We start from the raw sequence: 19,356 nt of genomic DNA on the forward strand, positions 1-19,356 counted from the left end.
TCACTCAACCTATTCTCATAAGGCACGCTCCCCAGTTCAGGCAACATCCTTGTAAATCTCCTCTGCACCCTTTCTATGGTTTCCATGTCCTCCCTGTAGTGAGGTGACCAGAACTGAGTACAGTATTCCAAATGGGGTCTGACCAGGGTCCTATTACCTCTGCAACATTACCTCTCGGACATCCTTTCAGTGGGAAGTGGTCAGGAGAACACACAGGAGACTGTCCAGTGCTGATGTGCAAAGTTCCTTCCCTGGAGCAGCTGACCCCAGTGCTCTGGAGAGAGACAAAGGACTTCTGGACTTCTGCAGAGCTAGAGCCCACACCGTGATGCCCACCTCTCCTTGTCATCAGTTGGGGGATGCCAGCAACTTGCCACAGCACCAACTGCACCTTAACAGGTGGAGCGGGCCACTCTCCTTAGTGCAGACAAATGGCTTAAATGTGTTTCCACTTCTGCAACGATGCCTCTGAACTCACTGGCTTACAGTATGGAGCAAAAGAAGCAGGCTAGTCATAGTCATAGTCATACTTTATTGATCCCAGGGGAAATTGGTTTTCATTACCGTTGCACCATAAATAATAAATAGTAATAGAACCATAAATAGTTAATAGTAATATGTAAATTATGCCAGGAAATAAGTCCAGGACCAGCCTATTGGCTCAGGGTGTCTGACCCTCCAAGGGAGGAGTTGTAAAGTTTGATGGCCACAGGCAGGAATGACTTCCTATGACGCTCAGTGCTGCATCTCGGTGGAATGAGTCTCTGGCTGAACGTACTCCTGTGCCCACCCAGTACATTATGTAGTGGATGGGAGACATTGTCCAAGATGGCATGCAACTTAGATAGCATCTTCTTTTCAGACACCACCGTCAGAGAGCCCAGTTCCATCCCCACAACATCACTGGCCTTACAAATGAGTTTGTTGATTCTGTTGGTGTCTGCCTCCCTCAGCCTGCTGCCCCAGCACATAACAGCAAACATGATAGCACTGGTCACCACAGACTCGTAGAACATCCTCAGCATCGTCCGGCAGATGTTAAAGGACCTCAGTCTCCTCAGGAAATAGAGACGGCTCTGACCCTTCTTGTAGACAGCCTCAGTGTTCTTTGACCAGTTCAGTTTATTGTCAATTCGTATCCCCAGGTATTTGTAATCCTCCACCATGTCCACACTGACCCCCTGGATGGCAACAGGGGTCACCGGTACCTTAGCTCTCCTCAGGTCTACCACCAGCTCCTTAGTCTTTTTCACATTAAGCTGGAAATAATTCTGCTCACACCATGTGACAAAGTTTCCTACCGTAGCCCTGTACTCAGCCTCATTTCCCTTGCTGATGCATCCAACTATGGCAGAGTCATCAGAAAACTTCTGAAGATGACAAGACTCTGTGCAGTAGTTGAAGTCCGAGGTGTAAATGGTGAAGAGAAAGGGAGACAAGACAGTCCCCTGCGGAGCCCCAGTGCTGCTGATCACTCTGTCGGACACACAGTGTTGCAAGCACACGTACTGTGGTCTGCCAGTCAGGTAATCAAGAATCCATGATACCAGGGAAGCATCCACCTGCATCGCTGTCAGCTTCTCCCCCAGCAGAGCAGGGCGGATGGTGTTGAACACATTGGAGAAGTCAAAAAACATGACCCTCACAGTGCTCGCTGGCTTGTCCAGGTGGGCGTATACATGGTTCAGCAGGTAGACGATGGCATCCTCAACTCCTAGTCGGGGCTGGTAGGCGAACTGGATGGGATCTAAGTGTGGCCCGACCATAGACCGGAGCAGCTCCAGAACAAGTCTCTCCAGGGTCTTCATGACGTGGGAGGTCAATGCCACCGGTCTGTAGTCATTGAGGCCGCTGGGGCGCGGCGTCTTCGGTACAGGAACGAGGCAGGACGTCTTCCACAGCACAGGAACCCTCCGGAGCCTCAGGCTCAGGTTGAACACATGGCGAAGTACTCCACATAGCTGAGGGGCACAGGCTTTGAGCACCCTGGTACTGACACCATCCGGTCCTGCAGCCTTGCTTGGGTTGAGACGTTTCAGCTGTCTTCTCACCTGTTCAGCTGTGAAGCCCACCGTGGTATCTGGTTCCTCCGCAGAGAGTCGTGGTGGTGCAGAAGATGCGGCAGGTTCAGCAGGAGCGACAAGAGATAGGACAGATAAAGGGGAAATAGTGGGGCTTTCGGGTAGTGAGGTTGGTCGGGCAGTTCTCTCAAGTACATGTATGCCTCCTGATGTGTGAGTCAGATGGTTCGATGGCGATTCCCCACCTCACGGCTGAGCGGGTGGTCTTCACTCTGAGATGGAAGACTGTAAGACAACATCTGTGCCCACAATCACATCTTTCCTATAGCTGGGTGACCAGAATTGCACACAGGACTCCAGGTGTAGGCTCACCATTGTCTTGTACAGCTGTAAAATGGCATCCCAACTCCTGTACTCAATGTCTTGTCCCATGAAGGCCAGCGTGCATGGACATGTGTGTTTGTGTATGTGTGATGGGAGAGGACTTTTATTTATTTTGTGATACAGCGCACTGTAGTCAAACCACACCACCCCAGCAAACCCCGACAGCCCCAATTTAACATTAACCTCATAGAATCATAGTACCCTACTGCACAGAAGCAGGCCCTTCGGCCCATCTAGTCTGTGCTGAACCACTAATCTGCCTAGTTACATCAACCTCCACCTGGACCATAGCCCTCCATACCCCTCTCATCCATGTACCTATCCAAATTTCCTAAATGTTGAAATCAAACTCACATCCATCACTTCTGCTGGCAGCTCATTCCACACTCACACCACCGTGTGAGTGAAAGTGTTCCCCCTCATGTTTCCCTTAAACTTTTCACCTTTCACCCATGACCTCTAGTTGTAGTTTCACCCAACCTCAGTGGAAAAAAACCTGTTTCCATTTACCCTAGCTATACCACTCATTATTCTGTACACCTCAATCAAATCTCCCTTCAGTCTTCTAAGTTCTAGTGAATAAAGTCCAAAACTATTCAACCTTTCACTATAACTCAGGTCCAAAAGTCCTGGCAACATCCTTGTAAATTTTCTCTGCACTCTTTCAATCTTATTTCCATCTTTCCTGTAGATAGGTGACCAAAACTGCACACAACACTCCAAATTAGCCTCACCAACGTCTTATACAACTTCAGCATAACATCCCAATTCCATTATGACTCTTTTTACCAGTGACGCCACTTTCAAAGGGTTATGGACCTGTATTCCCAGATCTCTCTGTTCTACCGCACTCCTCAGTGCCCTACCACTCACCATGTAAGACCTACCCTGGTTGGTCCTCCCAAAGTGCAATACCTCACACTCATCTGCATTAATTTCCATCTACCATTTTTCAGCTGATTTTTCCAGCTGGTGCAGATTCTGCTGCAAGTTCTGAAAGTCTTCCTCACTGTCTACTACACCCCCAATCTTGGTGTCATCTGCAAACTTGCTGATCCAGTTTACCACTTATCATCCAGATTGTTGATACAGATGGACCCAGCATCGAACCCTCTGGCACTCCACTAGTCACAGGCCTCCAGTCAGAGAGACAACCATCTACTACCACTCTCTGGCTTCTCCCACAAAGCCAATGTCTAATCCAATTTATTATCTCATCCTGAATGCCAAGCAACTGAATGTTCTTGACCAACCTCCCTTGCTAAAGTCCATGTGGACAACATCCACTGCCTGGCCATCATCAACTTTCCATGTAACTTTCTTGAAAAACTCTAAGATTGGTTAGACACAACTGACCATGCATAAAGCCATCTTGACTACCCCTAATCAGTCCCTGTCTATCCAAATACTTACTGTATATATCTGTTCCCTTAGAATACCTTCCAATAGGCTCATCAGCCTATGCTTTCCTGGCTTATTCTTAGAGCCCTTCTTAAAGAACAGGATAGCATTGGCTCTCCTCCACTTCCCCAGTGCCTCACCCGTGGCTAAGAATGATTTAAGTATCTCTGCTTGGGACCCTACAATTTCTGCACTAGCCTCCCACAGGGTCCAAGGGAACATTTTGTCAGGCCCTGGGATTTATCCACCCATATTTGCTTCAAGATAGCAAGCACCTCTTCCTCTGTAATCTGTATAGGGTCCATGACCTCAATGCTGCTTTGCCTCACTTCTATAGTATCTGGCTCCATCTCCCGAGTAAATACAGATGTAACAAATCCATTTAAGATCTCCTCCATCTCTTTCAGCTCCACACATAGATTACCACTCTGATCTCCCAGAGGACCAATTTTGCCCCTTGCTATCCTTTTGCTCTTAATATATCTGTAGAAGCCCTTAGGATTCTCCTTCATCTTCTCTGCTAGAGCAACCTCATGCCTTCTGTTAGCCCTCCTGATTTCTTATATCTGGTGACCCCTGTTTCCATCCAGGGGGTCAGTGTGGACATGGTGGAGGATTACAAATACCTGGGGATACGAATTGACAATAAACTGGACTGGTCAAAGAACACTGAGGCTGTCTACAAGAAGGGTCAGAGCCGTCTCTATTTCCTGAGGAGACTGAGGTCCTTTAACATCTGCCGGACGATGCTGAGGATGTTCTACGAGTCTGTGGTGACCAGTGCTATCATGTTTGCTGTTGTGTGCTGGGGCAGCAGGCTGAGGGTGGCAGACACCAACAGAATCAACAAACTCATTCGTAAAGCCAGTGATGTTGTGGGGATGGACTGGACTCTCTGACAGTGGTGTCTGAAAAGAGGATGCTGTCTAAGTTGCATGCCATCTTGGTCAATGTCTCCCATCCACTACATAATGTACTGGGTGGGCACAGGAGTACATTCAGCCAGAGACTCATTCCACCGAGATGCAACACAGAGCGTCATAGGAAGTCATTCCTGCCTGTGGCCATCAAACTTTACAACTCCTCCCTTGGAGGGTCAGACACCCTGAGCCAATAGGCTGGTCCTGGACTTATTTCCTGGCATAATTTACTTTTTACCATTTAACTATTTATGGTTTTATTACTATTTATTATTTATGGTGCAACTGTAACGAAAACCAATTTCCCCCGGGATCAATAAAGTATGACTATGACTATGACTATGAATATGCACCTCCTTCTTTTTCTTAACCAGGGCCTCGATATCTATTGAAAACCAAGGTTCCCTAAACCTGTTATCCTTGCCTTTTATTCTGACAGGAACATACAAACTCTGTACTCTCAAAAGTTAAATTTGAAGTTACCAAGTGCACCTTTGCCAGAAAACAACTTGTCCCAATCTACACTTGCCAGATTATTTCTGATACGATCAAAACTGGCCTTTCTCCAATTAGAATCTCAACCTGAGGACCAGACCGATCATTTTCCTTGGAACTAATGGCATTATGATCTGATACGATACGCACCCAACTGAGCCAGCCTCCAGGGTTCAGGCGTTGCCTGGAATGTGGATAGCTGGCATGGCTCCTTTAAAGAATCAGGCCCGCCCTGCTAATTAGCATCAGGATTTTAATATTTAAAGAGCACCTGAACTGAGGTTCGGTGCTCAATCGTCAGCTCAACTCTGGATTCCCGTCTAGCGTCAAGTTTAGAACCCTGTCCTCGTTTCAGTCTCGTATTGTGTCTTGATACTCCAACACTTGGGTCTTAACCATCCTCACTTAGGTCTCTCATCACAGTACGATTGAGCCTAACATGGACCCTGTGGGGTATCAGAGCCTCTTGTCAGCTGTGGCCTGCCACAGTGAGAAAATTTCCAGACGGAGCCCGGAGACGCTAGACCTCCAGGTCGCCATGCGCCAACCTTTGCAAGGAGTCATTTGGACGAAACTGTTAGTCGCTCTGCAGAGTCAGTCTATCTTCCGAACCCAGAGAGATTCAGCTGCGACCCGGGCTCTTGTCGCAGCTTCCTCGCTCAGTGTTCATTGGTGTTTGAACTCCAGCCGTCCCGGTTTCCTACAGAGCACAGAAAGGTGACTTTCATGATCTCTCTCCTGACCAAGAGAGACCTGGCCTGGGCCACCACGCATTGGGAGCGGAGGTCAGAGGTTTGCTTGGATTCAGAGGAATTCATGGATGCCGCCAAGAGGGTGTTCTATAATCCCATCAGAGCAAACAGAGCCTTGGACAGTCTGAGGAAGGTGTATCAGGGTATTCGGTCAGCAGCTGACTACGCTACGAATTTCAGACTTTGGCCAAGGAGAGTGGCTGGAACGGGGAGGCCTTGGCCACTCTGTACTGCCATGGACTCTGAGGCAAACTAAAGGATGTCCTTGCCATGGGAAAGCTGGTAGAGGGCTTAGAGGCTCTGACTGGCCAGTCCAATTGCATTGATAACTGCCTGGCAGAGCGAGAGGTGGGCTAGCCCGAGCTCGGCCTCAACACATCACTGTTTCACTTCCCGACCCTGGACAATGACCAACCCTTCTCCTACTCAGGGTCCTATCGAGCCCATGCAAACTGGTTGCATAAGACTCTCCACCAATGTGAAGTCCCGGTATCGGAGTCAAGGTTGCTGCTATTACTGTAGGGAAGCAGGTCACCTGCAGGCCAAATGTCCACAACTTCAGCAGTCACTGCTAAGATCGCCCAGTGTCTGGAAGGCTGTGATGGTAGCAGCCACTACTCCCAACCCTACAGATTCTGGTGTTATGCTGAAGGCAAAGATCTCCTGAGGTATGAACCGACAAGAGGTGAATGCATTTATAGTGCCTTAATGCCGTTGTCTGAGCAGATGGATGAGGAATTGGATTAAGGCTCTGTTTCTACTAAAGACTCTAGTGAACCTATGGAGGAGACTCTGAGGTCTGCTGAATCACCCCCGTTACCTAAGGGGCCTCAGGAGTACGCCTTTGTCCACTTGGATGAAATCCTATTGATTAAGGAAGCTTTCCTGAACACATCTGAGAAACTCTTTCCCATCCAGCCCTTTTACGGTATGGGAGTCCCAGTCAATATGTGGAAAGTTAAATTCACCTGCTAGTACAACCTTGTGCTTCTTGCAACAGTCTGCATTCTTTCTACAAACTTGCTCCTCTAAATCCCACAGACGGTTGGATAGTCTATTATATAATCTCAATAACATGGCCATGCCTTTCTTATTCCTCATTTCTACCCATAAAGCCTCACTAGTCTGTCCTATCTGAGCAATGCTGTGATATTTTCCCTGACTAGTAACGCCACCCCTCCCCCTTTAATCCTTCTCGCTCTGTCACGTCTAAAACAACAGAACCCTCGAACAGTGAGCTGCCCTCCTGCAACCAAGTTTCACTCATGGCTACAATGTCATGATTCAATGTCAATGACTGAGGAGAGCTAAGGTACCGGTGACCCCTGTGTCCATCCAGGGAGTCAGTGTGAACATGGTGGAGGATTACAAATACCTGGGGATACGAATTGACAATATACTGGACTGGTCAAAGAACACTGAGGTTGTCTACAAGAAGGGTCAGAGCCGTCTCTATTTCCTGAGGAGACTGAGGTCCTTTAACATCTGCCGGACGATGTTGAAGATGTTCTACGAGTCTGTGGTGGCCAGTGCTATCACGTTTGCTGTTGTGTGTTGGAGCAGCAGGCTGAGGGTAGCAGACACCAACAGAATCAACAAACTCATTTGTAAGGCCAGTGATGTTGTGGGGATGAAACTGGACTCTCTGACGGTGGTGTCTGAAAAGAGGATGCTGTCCAAGTTGCATGCCATCTTGGACAATGTCTCCCATCCACTACATAATGTACTGGGTGGGCACAGGAGTACATTCAGCCAGAGACTCATTCCACTGAGATGCAACACAGAGCGTCATAGAAGTCATTCCTGCCTGTGGCCATCAAACTTTACAACTCCTCCCTTGGAGGGTCAGACACCCTGAGCCAATAGGCTGGTCCTGGACTTATTTCATAATTTACTGGCATAATTTACATATTACTATTTAACTATTTATGCTTCTATTACTATTTATTATTTATGGTGCAACTGTAACGAAAACCAATTTCCCCCGGGATCAATAAAGTATGACTATGACTATGACTATGACTATTCCACGTGCTGATCCATGCCCTGAGCTCATACGCCTTTCCTACAACACTCCTTGCATTGAAATATACGCAACTCAGAACATTAGACCCACCACGCTCAACATTTTGATTCCTGACTTTGTATGTAGGGCCAATTTACAATGACCAATTAAGCTAGCCGGGATGTCATTGGACTGTGGGAGGAAACTGGAGGGGAAATGCTCACATTCCCTGGGGAAGATGTACAGTTACTCTTTATAGACGGCGTCAGAGCTGAACTCTGAACTCCAACCCAAGCTGTAATAGCTTTGCGCTAACCACTACACTACCAATTCTTAGCAATGTAGAGGAATAGAGGGATTTCAGGGTCCACATACATAAATACCTCAAAGTTGCCACAAAAGTTGATAGTGTTGTTAAAAAGTCATATGATGTGTCGGCTCATTAGCCTGGGGATTGAGTTCAAGAGCCGTGAGGTAATGCTGCATCTCTATAAAACCCTGGTTAAACCTCGCTTGGAATATTGTGTTTAGTTCTGATCACCTCATTGTAGGAAGGATATGGAAGCTTTGGAGAGGGTGCAGAGGAGATTTACCAGGATGCTGCCTGGATTAGAGAGCGTGTCTTATGAGGATAGGTTGAGCAAGCTGGGGCTTTTTCTCTTCAGGGTGAAGGAGGGTAAGGGGTGACTTGAAAGAGATGCACAAGTTGATAAGACATATCAGTCGAGTGAACAGCCTAAGGTACCTCCCCATCTGAACAGCTGCTCCTGGCTGTGCTAAGTCACATGATCACTGACATATGCATGAAATTTGTTGTTTTGCGGCACCTGTCCAAATGAGATGGGTCGCACTTAAAGGGAAGTGGTACCAAAATCCTTGTGGCAGGGGAATAATGAGGCGGGTTCATGGGCCGTTCAGAGACCTGATGACGAAGGAGAAGAAGCTGCTCCTAAAACATTGAACTCGGGTCTCCTGGCTCTTGAACCTCCGTCCCGTGAAGAGGGCATGTTGCAGATGCTGAGGGTCCTCAGTGATTGTACTGCCTCTTGAAAATGTCCTCGCGTTGAAACTCAATGCACAGACAACAACTGATGTCAGCACTGAACCAGTTTTGCCGGAGTGGTGAAGCAGTGGCCCCACATGTTTCCCCCTGCGTTGCCATGCACTATGCTGAGGGGTGAATTCTCACCTGCTGGTAAAGCATCTCCGGGAGTTAAACATTTGTTCTTAAAGTATCTTTTGCAGCAAAAGTATCAGAGAAATACATTCAGTGACCACTTCATTCGTACAGAAGTTACTAATAAAGTGGCCACTGAGTGCATTCTCTATGTTCGTGGTCTCCTCCTGCCCATCCACTTCACAATTCAACATATCGTGCATTCAGAGGTGCTCTTCTGCACACCATTGTTGTAACATGTGGTTATTTGAGTTACTGTTTCCTTCCTGCCACCTTGAATCAGTCTGGCCATTCTCCTCTGACCTCTTTCATTAACAAGGCATTTTTGTCCACTCACTGGATGTTTCTTTTTGTTTTTACACCATTCTCTGTAAACTCTAGACTGTTGTGCATGAAAATCCCAGAAGATCATCAGTTTCTGTGATACTCAAACCACCCTGTCTGACACCAACAATAATTTCACTTAGATCACATTTCTTACCCATTCTAATGTTTGGTCGGAACAAACACTGAATCTCTTGACCATGTCTGCATGCTTTTCTGCATTGAGTTGATGGTACATGATTGGCTGATTAGATTTTGCATTAACGAGCAGGTGTACAGGTGAACTTAATAAAGTGGCTACTGAGTGTACGTCTGGAGTTAAAGAATGAGTTACTTGTAAAGTCTAATTTGAGGGCTTCTCCTGGACATAAAGTGCCACCTACAGGCAAGGTCCTGCTCAGACAAGTGTCCCCAGATCTCTGCTGTACACACTACTCCACTGCGTGAATGCTCAGTCATCCCAGAGACGTGTTTCATATGGAAACCAGCAGACGGCAGCAGTGATCCTAGTCAAATATGAGTGATGTAGAGTGGGAGTATGGGGAGGTGCAGGTTTGAGGTGCTGCTTCCCTTCGTTGCACTTCAGCACCATGCTCGAGTCCTTGGTCACCTGGTGTGGAAAGGGTTGGATCGAAGGATCTCCTGGTAGTTTTGATCCTGCACCTGTCCAAGGCAGCCATTCATGGGTCCAGGCTGTGGGCACTTGAGATTTTCCCCTGAACTGACCACTTGCCCCTCTTAGTCCACAGAACATTACACGCACAGGACAGACTCTTCAGCCCACAATGCTGTGCCGAACTAATTGAACTTGTGATTAAACACCTAACTAAACTAATTCCTTCTGCCTACACAATGTCCATATCCCTCCCTTCCCCGCACATTCATGTGTCTAAGAACCTCTTAGAAGCAACCAGGATATCCACCTCCACCGTCACCCTTTGCACCACACACAAAACGCTGGAGGAACTCAGCCCATCAAGCCCCACCTATGGAGAGCCATAAACAGTCAACATTTCAGGCCGAGACCTTTCATCAGGACTGGAAAGGCAGTCAGATTCAAGGAGAACCTGATCATTAAATTTGCAGATGATACCACAGTGGTGGGGCTCATCAGCAAAAATGATAAAACTATGTACAGGGAGGAGGTCAAACACCTAGAGAGCTGGTGCAGGGATAACAACTTGATGCTTAATGTCACCAAAACCAAGGAGATGATCATCGATTTCAGACAGTCTCAGCCTGAGCACACATCCCTCAGCATCAGCGGCTCCACAGTGGAGAGAGTGGAAAACATCAAGTTCCTTGGGGTGCAGATCTCGGACAATCTCACCTGGTCCAGGAACACCACTGGGATTGTGAAATGGGCCCAGCAGAGATTGCACTTTCTGAGGAAGCTTAAACAAGCATCACTCCCCACTAACATCTTAACTACATTCTACAGAGGCGTGGTTGAGAGTGTGCTGACCTTTTGCATCACAACCTGGTACTCCAGCTGCAGTGCTGTCGACAAAAAGCCTTGCAGAGGGTGGTTAGGGGAGCAGAGAAGGTTATTGGGGTCTCCCTACCTTCTGTCCAAGACCTCTTTCAGAGTCAATGCCTCCAGAAGACACGGTACATCATTAAAGACCCCTCACACCCTCTCCATGAACTGTTTGTTCTTCTGCCATCAGGCAAACGTTACAGGAGCATCAAAACTAAAACCACAAGGCTACTAAACAGCTTCCTCCCACAGGCAGTCAGACTGCAAAATAGCTGCTCCACCTGACTCTGCTTTGGACACTTTTAACTTGCACTGGACACTTATAACTGATTTTAACTGACATGTGGCTGTTGTGTTTTACTATTTATTGTTATGTTTAATATTTAGTGTTGCGTTTGTTATGTTATGATTGCACTGCCCCTGAGAAACGCTGTCTCATTCTGCCCTGCAGAGCTGATGTACGGTTGGAATGACAATAAAGTTTTTTGAGTCTTTGAATCTTTGAAGAAGCCAGAGTAAGAAGGTGGGGGGAGCGGAAGAAGGACAAGTTGGCAGGTGATCGGTGAGACCAGGGGAGGGGGGTAGATGGGTGGATGAGGGAGGAGGATGAAATAAGAAACTGGGAAGTGATAGGTGGAAAAGATAAAGGGCTGAAGAAGAAGGAATCTGATAGGAGAGGAGAGTGGACCATGGGAGAAAGGGAAGGAGGAAGAGCACCAGAGGGAGGTGAGGAGAAGAGAATGGGTAAGGGGGGAGCCAGAATGGGGAATGGAATAATAGACAAGGGTGAGGGGGAGAAATTGGTTGTTTGTCCTTCTTTTTGTGCAATTTTTCATTAATGCTTTTGTGTTTCTTTATGTTTACTGTGAATGCTTGCAAAAATGAATCTCAGCGTAGTATATGGTGATAAATATGTACTTTGATAATAAATTTGCTTTGAACTTTGAACTTTTAATAACTGAAAGTTAAATCGAAAATCAGTGTTGCCTCTCCAACCTGAGAGTGGCTTCATTGCGACAGTGGAGGAGACTATGGACCAATATGTCGGAATAGGAATGGGAAGTACAATTAAAATGCGTGGCCACTGGATAAAAACCCGCCTTTTGTGATAGGCAGAGTGAAGATGCTTGACGAAGCAATCCCCCAAACTACGGTGGGTCTCACGGATGTAGAGGAGCTTGCACCGAGAGCATCAGATACAGTAGATGACTCTGACAGACTTGCAGGTGAAATATTATCTCACCTGGAAGGACTGTTTGGGGCCCTGAACAATGGTGAGGGAAGAACTGTCTCACTTATCAGGGAGATCAGTGGGGAGGGATGAAAGGACAAGGGAGTGACATAGAGAATGATCCCCGTGGGGGTGGAGGGAAAGATGTGGTTAGTGGTAGGAACCCATTGAAGATAGTGGACATTACTGTCTACTCTATCAATGCCTCTTGTATCCTCCTTTAATGGAGCTTGACAGGGCTGAATACTGCACTGTGCATCCGGCAGAACATTCTCCATAATGTCCACTATCTTCAATGGGTTCCTACCACTAACCACATCTTTCCCTCCACCCCCACAGGGATCATTCTCTATGTCACCCCCTTGCCCATTCATCCCTCCACAGGTATGGTAAACAATATGGTAAACAATCACTGCAAACAATGAGTGAAGGCGAGGCTGAATCAAGGGTCGAAGCAAGTGAACGCGAGGTTGAGGCATGTTCGAGGCGAGATCGAGGCAAGCAGAGTAGAGGGAAGGCAGATTCGGGGCTGGTCCAGCTAAACTGAGAGTGAAGTTTGACCAGCCTAAATGCTGGGCTGATTTGGAAAGGTCGGGTGCAGTCTGAAACGTGGTTGCAAGACCCAGGCCGAGAGCGTATCAATGTGACAGGGCTCAGGTCTTCGAGCGAGGACAACCCGATGCTTGGATGATTTAGTCACTGGGCCAGATGGATTGAAAAGGCAGAGTGTCGAGATCGGAGGCGAGGGTCGGGCCAGTTCTGCCCAGTGCTCTGCTATGTGCTGAGCTGAGGCCGAGGGCCTGCTCCGTCTGCTCCGGGCTTCGTGTCTGTGGACTCACCTTCCTTCTGAATGCTCTCTGCTTACTTTTATTGTTTACCTGATTTGTTTTTTTTTCTATCTCTGCACATTGGGTGTTTGTGGGTCTTTTTTTTTAATGGGTTCTTTGGGGTTTTTGTTTTGTGGCTGCCTGTAAGGAGACGAATCTCAAGGTTGTATAATGTATACAAACTTTGATAATAAATGTATTTTGAACTTTGAAGTGAGATGACACCAATGTAGGTTAGTGGGGTTGAGACATGTTGGAATGCACTTACAGAAGCTGTTGCCTACTTTGGAAAACACTTTGGTGGTACGAAAAGTCTATTGTCTACATCACACAGTCGTTTGAATCTCACACTATATGGGCAGTGGGTTTGGGAGAGATACTTGTTCATCATTGATGGAGACTGTTCAGTCCATCAGGTTAGTGCTAGCTCCCAGCACAACAATCCCATTAGTCCCATGTTCTCTCTCACCTACCAACCTATCTAAAATGATTAACTCCCTTTCATTCTTTTGCCACCAATTAACACACTAGGGGCAATTTACAGTGGCCAGGATTGAACACGCGTCTCTTGAGACGTGAGGTAGCAGCTCTACTCACTGCAGCACTGTGTCGCTCTGCGTAGCTGGGTTCCACCTTCTGTATGAAAAAGTTATCCCTTTTAAATCCTTTTAAATCTTTCACCTGAGCCCTCTAGTTTTTAGTTCCTCTTCCCTGGAATAATTACTCTGTGCATTCACCCTATCTATGCCCCTCGTGATTTTATACATATCTTTAAGTCACCCTTCAGTCTCATATGTTCCATGAAATAAAGTCTTATCCTTCCCAACCTCTCCCTTTCCCCCAAATTCTCTCGAATCCTGGCAGCATCCTATGTAAATATTTTTTCTCAGATATGTTCTATGGCAAAGAATTAGGTACCTGGGCACAAGTGCCAAGACCAGCATTGATTGCCCATCCATAATTGCCCTTGAGAAGGTGGGAATGAGCTACCTTCTTGAACCGCTGCAGTCCTCCTGGCAAAGGTGCTGTTGGGGAGGGAATTCCAGGATTCGGACCCGGCGAAGATGAAGGAATGCTAGTATATTTCCCAGTCAGGAGGGCGTGTGATTGGGAGGGCAACTGGAATGGAAACGGAAGGCATGGGTTTTGGAGGTACTGTTGGTGTGGTCTGGGTGACAGCGGCTCCATTTGACCCAGGGCCCAATGAAAGATGCTCTCTCCTACAAAGTGGGCCCAATCCCAGCAACATGCAAAAGGGGGCAGCAGGCAGGACTGGAATCCATCTAATCACCTGTACCGTCTGGTTCCATTCATTTCTCAGCTCCCATGGAATCACTGTGTGTAAGAGTCCATTTCATCTGGGCCAACTCCCCAGTTAGGCACTTGGGCTGCATTCCTCCCTCTTCCCCCATAGCGGCACACATTATATTCCTTGTCAAGAATTCAGCCAAGTCTTCATTAACAATTCCACCTCCACTATCCATTCAGGCAGCACTCTGCGGATCACAGCTAATTCACCACTGGAAGCTAATAGTTGCTTTTAGTTCCCTTCTGTTTATTGCAGCCCTGCACCCTCTAGTGACAGACCCTGTTGCTACTGGGAACAGTTTTTTCCATATCAAGCTTTATAACTTCTAAAATGTCACTGCACGTCTCTGGGCTGTGTGGAAAATGTTTATTTTCCTTTTATATCATCTCAATGTGTACTTAAGAATGTATAAATAATTGTAGTTTTATACATATAAAAAAATGGAAAAGGTTATATGTGTGAAAAAAGTACATGATAATTGTGAATTCCTTAGCCAAATAAAAATAAAATTAAAAAAAAAGAAATTACATTTTAATAATTTAATCTCAATCATATTTCACAATGAAAAGTAATGGTTCCTCAGGACTCCCACAGACTTCATTCACTAAATACGATCTACGGTCTCACATCATGTCTACAAGAAGTCCAATAGTTGGGTCATTCCAGTTTATATTTAAACCCAATCCTGCAGTGATTCCTTGCTGGCAAGAGAAAACCTGCAGATGCTGGAAATCCAAGTAACACACACAAAATGCTGGAGGAACTCAGCAGGCCAGGCAGCATCTATGGAAAGGAGTGAACATTGGATGTTTTGGGCCAAGACCCTTCTTCAGGACTGGAGAAGAAAGATGAGGGGTCAGAGAGAGAAGGTGGGGGGGAGGGGAGGAAGAAACACAGGGTGATAGGCGAAACTGGGGCGGGGGGTGAAGTAAAGAGCTGGGTAGTTGATTGGTGAAAAAGATACAGGGCTGGAGAAGGGGGAATCTGATAGGGAACACTCAGGTTGTAGGAGCAACACCTTATATTCCGTCTGGGCAGCCTCCAACCTGATGGCATGAACATTGATTTCTCGAGTTTCCGTTAATGCCACCCCCCTCTCCTTCACCATTCTCCATTCCCATTTCCCCCTCTCACCCTATCTCCTTACCTGCCCGTCACCTCCCCCTGGTGCTCCTCCCCTTTTGTTTTCTTCCATGGCCTTCCGCCCTGTCCTGTCAGAGAGAGGGACCGTCACACACAGACACCTTTCTCCAGCGGCAGCAAGTGAGAGGCTCATGAACAGTGCTGAATACCCACTCACCTCGGTGATTTCAATTTTCCTCGACTCTTTAATTGGTGAGCTCGGTGAGAATGGAGTTGATCATAGGGTCACAGCCCATCCCCAGGCTTCGTGGCCTCAAGGCCGCATACTTCTGAAGACAGCAAAGCGCCAGATTGCTCGATTGGCCCGAAAAACATACCATCAAAACGTAGATCACAGGCTGCAACAGTAGCAGAACCACACTTGAAAGAAAAAGAAGACGTAAAAGAAGTGGAAGAAGTAGTTTCATGAACAATCTGGAGGATGTCACCTTTAGTCGTGTTACTCGCTGCCATCATCTCCTTCTGGGGTTTTAGGTGTCGTGCTGAACCTTTGCAAACTTCTAAGGAAGTAGAGGTGCTGCCATGCGTTCTTCATAATTGCACGTGCTGGGCCCAGGACAGGTCCTCTGAGTTGATAACACTGAGGAATTTAAAGTTGCTGACCTCTGATCCCCTAATAAGGACTGGCTTATGGGCCTCCGGTTTCCTCCTCCTGAAGTCAATAATCAGCTCTTTGGTCTTGCTGACACTGAGCGAGAGGCTGTTGTTGTTCAATCTCCCTCCTATATGCTGATTCGACACCACCTTTGATTCTGCCTACGACACTGATGTCGTCAGCAAACTTAAATATGGCATTGAAGCTGTGCTTAGTCACACATTCATAAGTGTAAAGTGAGTAGATCGGGGGGCTAAGCACACAGCCTTGTGGTGCACCTGTTCTGATGGAGATTGTGGAGGAGATTGTCTCTACAAATGTATAGAATGCTTTGGGGTTTTCCTTAATCCCACTCACCAAAGCCTTCCCATAGCCTCTTCCTCCTGGAAATCCCTTCTTAAACTCTTTCCTAGCTACCTTATAGCTCTCAAAAGCCCTTCCTGATCATTGAGTTCTAAACCTTAAGCATGCTTCCTTCTTCCTCTTGACAAAATGCTCCACCTCTCTGTCACCTCTCTTCACTCTACCATCCTTTCCGTGCCTCAAAGGGACAAACCTATTCAAAACCCCATGTAAGTGCTCTCCAAATAACCTCTGTACATCCAGCAGGCATTCCTGTCCTTGTGACAGCCAAGTCTTTTTAATGGCCAAAACGTTGTAGCTCCATGTACTGATCTACGTCTAAGTTCATCAGCCTTGTTCCTCATACATCTTGCATTAGAGTAAACACATTTCAACCCATTAACTGGCGGTATTAACCCTTTCTACTGTGTACCCTTCCTCACAGTCTCCTGACACACTGCGTAAGCATTTACACCAAATGGTCCGCCCTCTGACCTATCACCCCAGTTCCCATCCCCCTGCCTGCCAACCTAGCCTAGACCCTCCTCAACAGCTGTAGCAAACCTGCCCGCAAGAACATTGGTCCCTCTCGAGTTTAGGTGTAACTTGTCCCTTTTGTACAGGTCCTACGGTTCCCAGAAGATATCCCAATGATCCAGAAATCTGAATAAAGAGAAGTGTAGACCTCAGGGAAAGTACTAAAAATTGGGGGAAGTTCTCCCTGTGACCGTGTTCCCCTGAGTGTTCTGGTTTCCTCCCACACCTCAAAGATGAGCGGGTTGATGGGTTAATTGGACACTAAATTGACCCTGGTGTGTAGGTGAGGGATAGAATCGGGGGGGGGGGATTTGGTGAGACTGTGGGGAGAACGAAATGGGATTGGTGTAAATAGGTGATTGATGTTCAGCACGGACTAGATAGTCCAAAGCCCTCTTTCCACGCTGTGTAACTCTACAACTCTAACTTGCTAGTTTGCACCTGTCTGTCTGGCCATTACACACACCCCCCACCCCTCCCGGCCATCGTGCTTGTACCAGCTGACTTCAAGATCATTCTCCCTGTCCCAAACCCACCAGCACACTCACAGCAAGGAACATCTCGATTGTTATGCTTCCCTGACATTGAATCGGGCAGCAGAGGGGTGTTGTTGGTCGGTGGCCTCGATGCAAAGGTTGCATGTGCCATTTTCTGCTTGATGGAATGAAGCACGACACAAAGGGTCTGGATCTCTCCCAGGTTGGCCAGGTCTCGATGGGTTCCTCAGCCCACCTGACAGTCGATACCTGCCATCTGATGCAACCTATTCACGGCCCTCTAACAACATGGAGTGGAGAGGGTAGGGCCAGGGGCAGTTGTACACCGTTGGTATAGCAACTCACCCATAGCTTAGGGAGCCAGCAAGCAAAATGGAACCTATGGCCCATGGAATGCCCTCAGGAGCACCCCATGTAAATGTTCTAAACCACATAGAACACGCAGAGGTCAATGTATAGACCCTGCCAGGGACATTCCCAGTGCAACTGTGAAATTGCTAATGTGCACACCTCAACCACTATTTCTGGCTCTCTTATTCCAAATACTTACCACCCTTTGAGTGAAGAAACTGCCCCTGATGTCCTTTTTACATCTGTCACCTTGTATTTAGCACCCCACCCTGTGAAAAAACAACATGTCCAGGGAAAACTTCTCTTCTTCTGGAGAAATTATGACCTGTACAAAAGAGATGGGTTACACCTGGGCTTGAAAGGGATCTACGTCCTTGCTGGTAGGTTTGCTAGAGCTGTTAGGGAGTGTTTAAACTAGTTTGGCTGTGGGATGGGAACCAGAGCGATAGGTCGGATGAAGGGGTGGTTGGTTTAAAGGTTTCAAAGTTCAAAGCGTATTTTATTATCAAACAGCGTATATGTCACCCTATACAACCCTGAGATTCATTTTCCTGTGGGCATACCCAGCAAATCTATAGAATAGTAGCTATAACAGGATTAATGAAAGATCAACCAGAGTGCGGAAGACAACAAACCGTGCAAATGCAAATGTAAATAAATAGCAATAAAAAGCAAGAACATGAGGTAATGAGATCGAGTCCTTAAAGGGGGATCATTGGTTGTGGGAACATTTCAATGATGGGGCAGTGATATGTGTAGTTATCCCCTTTTATTCAGCAGCTTGATGGTTGAGGGGTAGTAACTGTTCTTGAACTTGGTGGTGCGAGTTCTGAGGCTCGTGCAAGAAGGTGCAACTTCTACCTGATGGCAGCAGCGAGAAAAGAGCATGGCCTGGGTGGTGAGGGTCGCTGATAATGGATGCCTCTTTTCTGTGGCAAAATGTTTCACGTTGATGTGCTCAATGGTTGGGAGGGCTTTACCCGTGATGTACTGGGCTAAATACACTACCGTTTGTAGGATTTTCCATTCAAAATCATTGGTTTTTAAAGAGAGAGACCCCATATATCTCTATCTCTATCCCTCTCCCCCCCCCCTCCCTCTCGCTCTCCTCTCCCATTCCTCCTTAAAAAGCTGCCTCACTGATCAAGGTATCAGCCACCTGTCCTACTATCTCCTGCTAATGTGCCTTGTAACATTTGAGTTCTTTCGAGGCAGCATGTACAGCAAATCAAAGCTCTTGTCATAAGCAACAAGATGTTTTTCTGGGAAACTGATTTCTCATTAGGTTCCCCAAGCAGTGGTGCATTAACCCATAACACAGCATGTTTCTGACTATATTGACAAGTTCCAACAGCTCTACTGAAACATGGCCCTGGGCAGTAAATGAACTATTTTGGAAGTTGCCTTTGGAAATTGGGCGTGATGTACTGACAGCAACTGTGTGTCAGTTGGTGGTAAAATCCTTAGTTGTGTCACAGACTTAATCTGGCAATGGGACATCTGATCTCAAGTAGCCAGAATAGCCCGATGATCGACAGGTGCACCTCGAGAAAAGAACACAGCTG

The 19,356-nt window shown here is 47.0% G+C and overlaps 1 long non-coding RNA gene across 1 annotated transcript in view; it reads right to left on the reverse strand.

Moving 5' to 3' along the window:
* Positions 1-15,732, reverse strand: part of LOC134340537 (uncharacterized) — a 46,063-nt gene extending 30,331 nt beyond the window's left edge. The window contains exons 1-2 of the long non-coding RNA XR_010016575.1: positions 15,627-15,732; positions 15,474-15,537 (exon numbers count right to left, since the gene is read on the reverse strand). This is a non-coding gene — a long non-coding RNA (uncharacterized LOC134340537). The remainder of the gene's footprint in view (positions 1-15,473; positions 15,538-15,626) is intronic.
* Between the last annotated feature and the right edge of the window lie 3,624 nt (positions 15,733-19,356).

Source organism: Mobula hypostoma, chromosome X1, assembly GCF_963921235.1.
Source record: "Mobula hypostoma chromosome X1, sMobHyp1.1, whole genome shotgun sequence".
In the NCBI taxonomy this organism is placed as follows: domain Eukaryota; kingdom Metazoa; phylum Chordata; class Chondrichthyes; order Myliobatiformes; family Myliobatidae; genus Mobula; species Mobula hypostoma.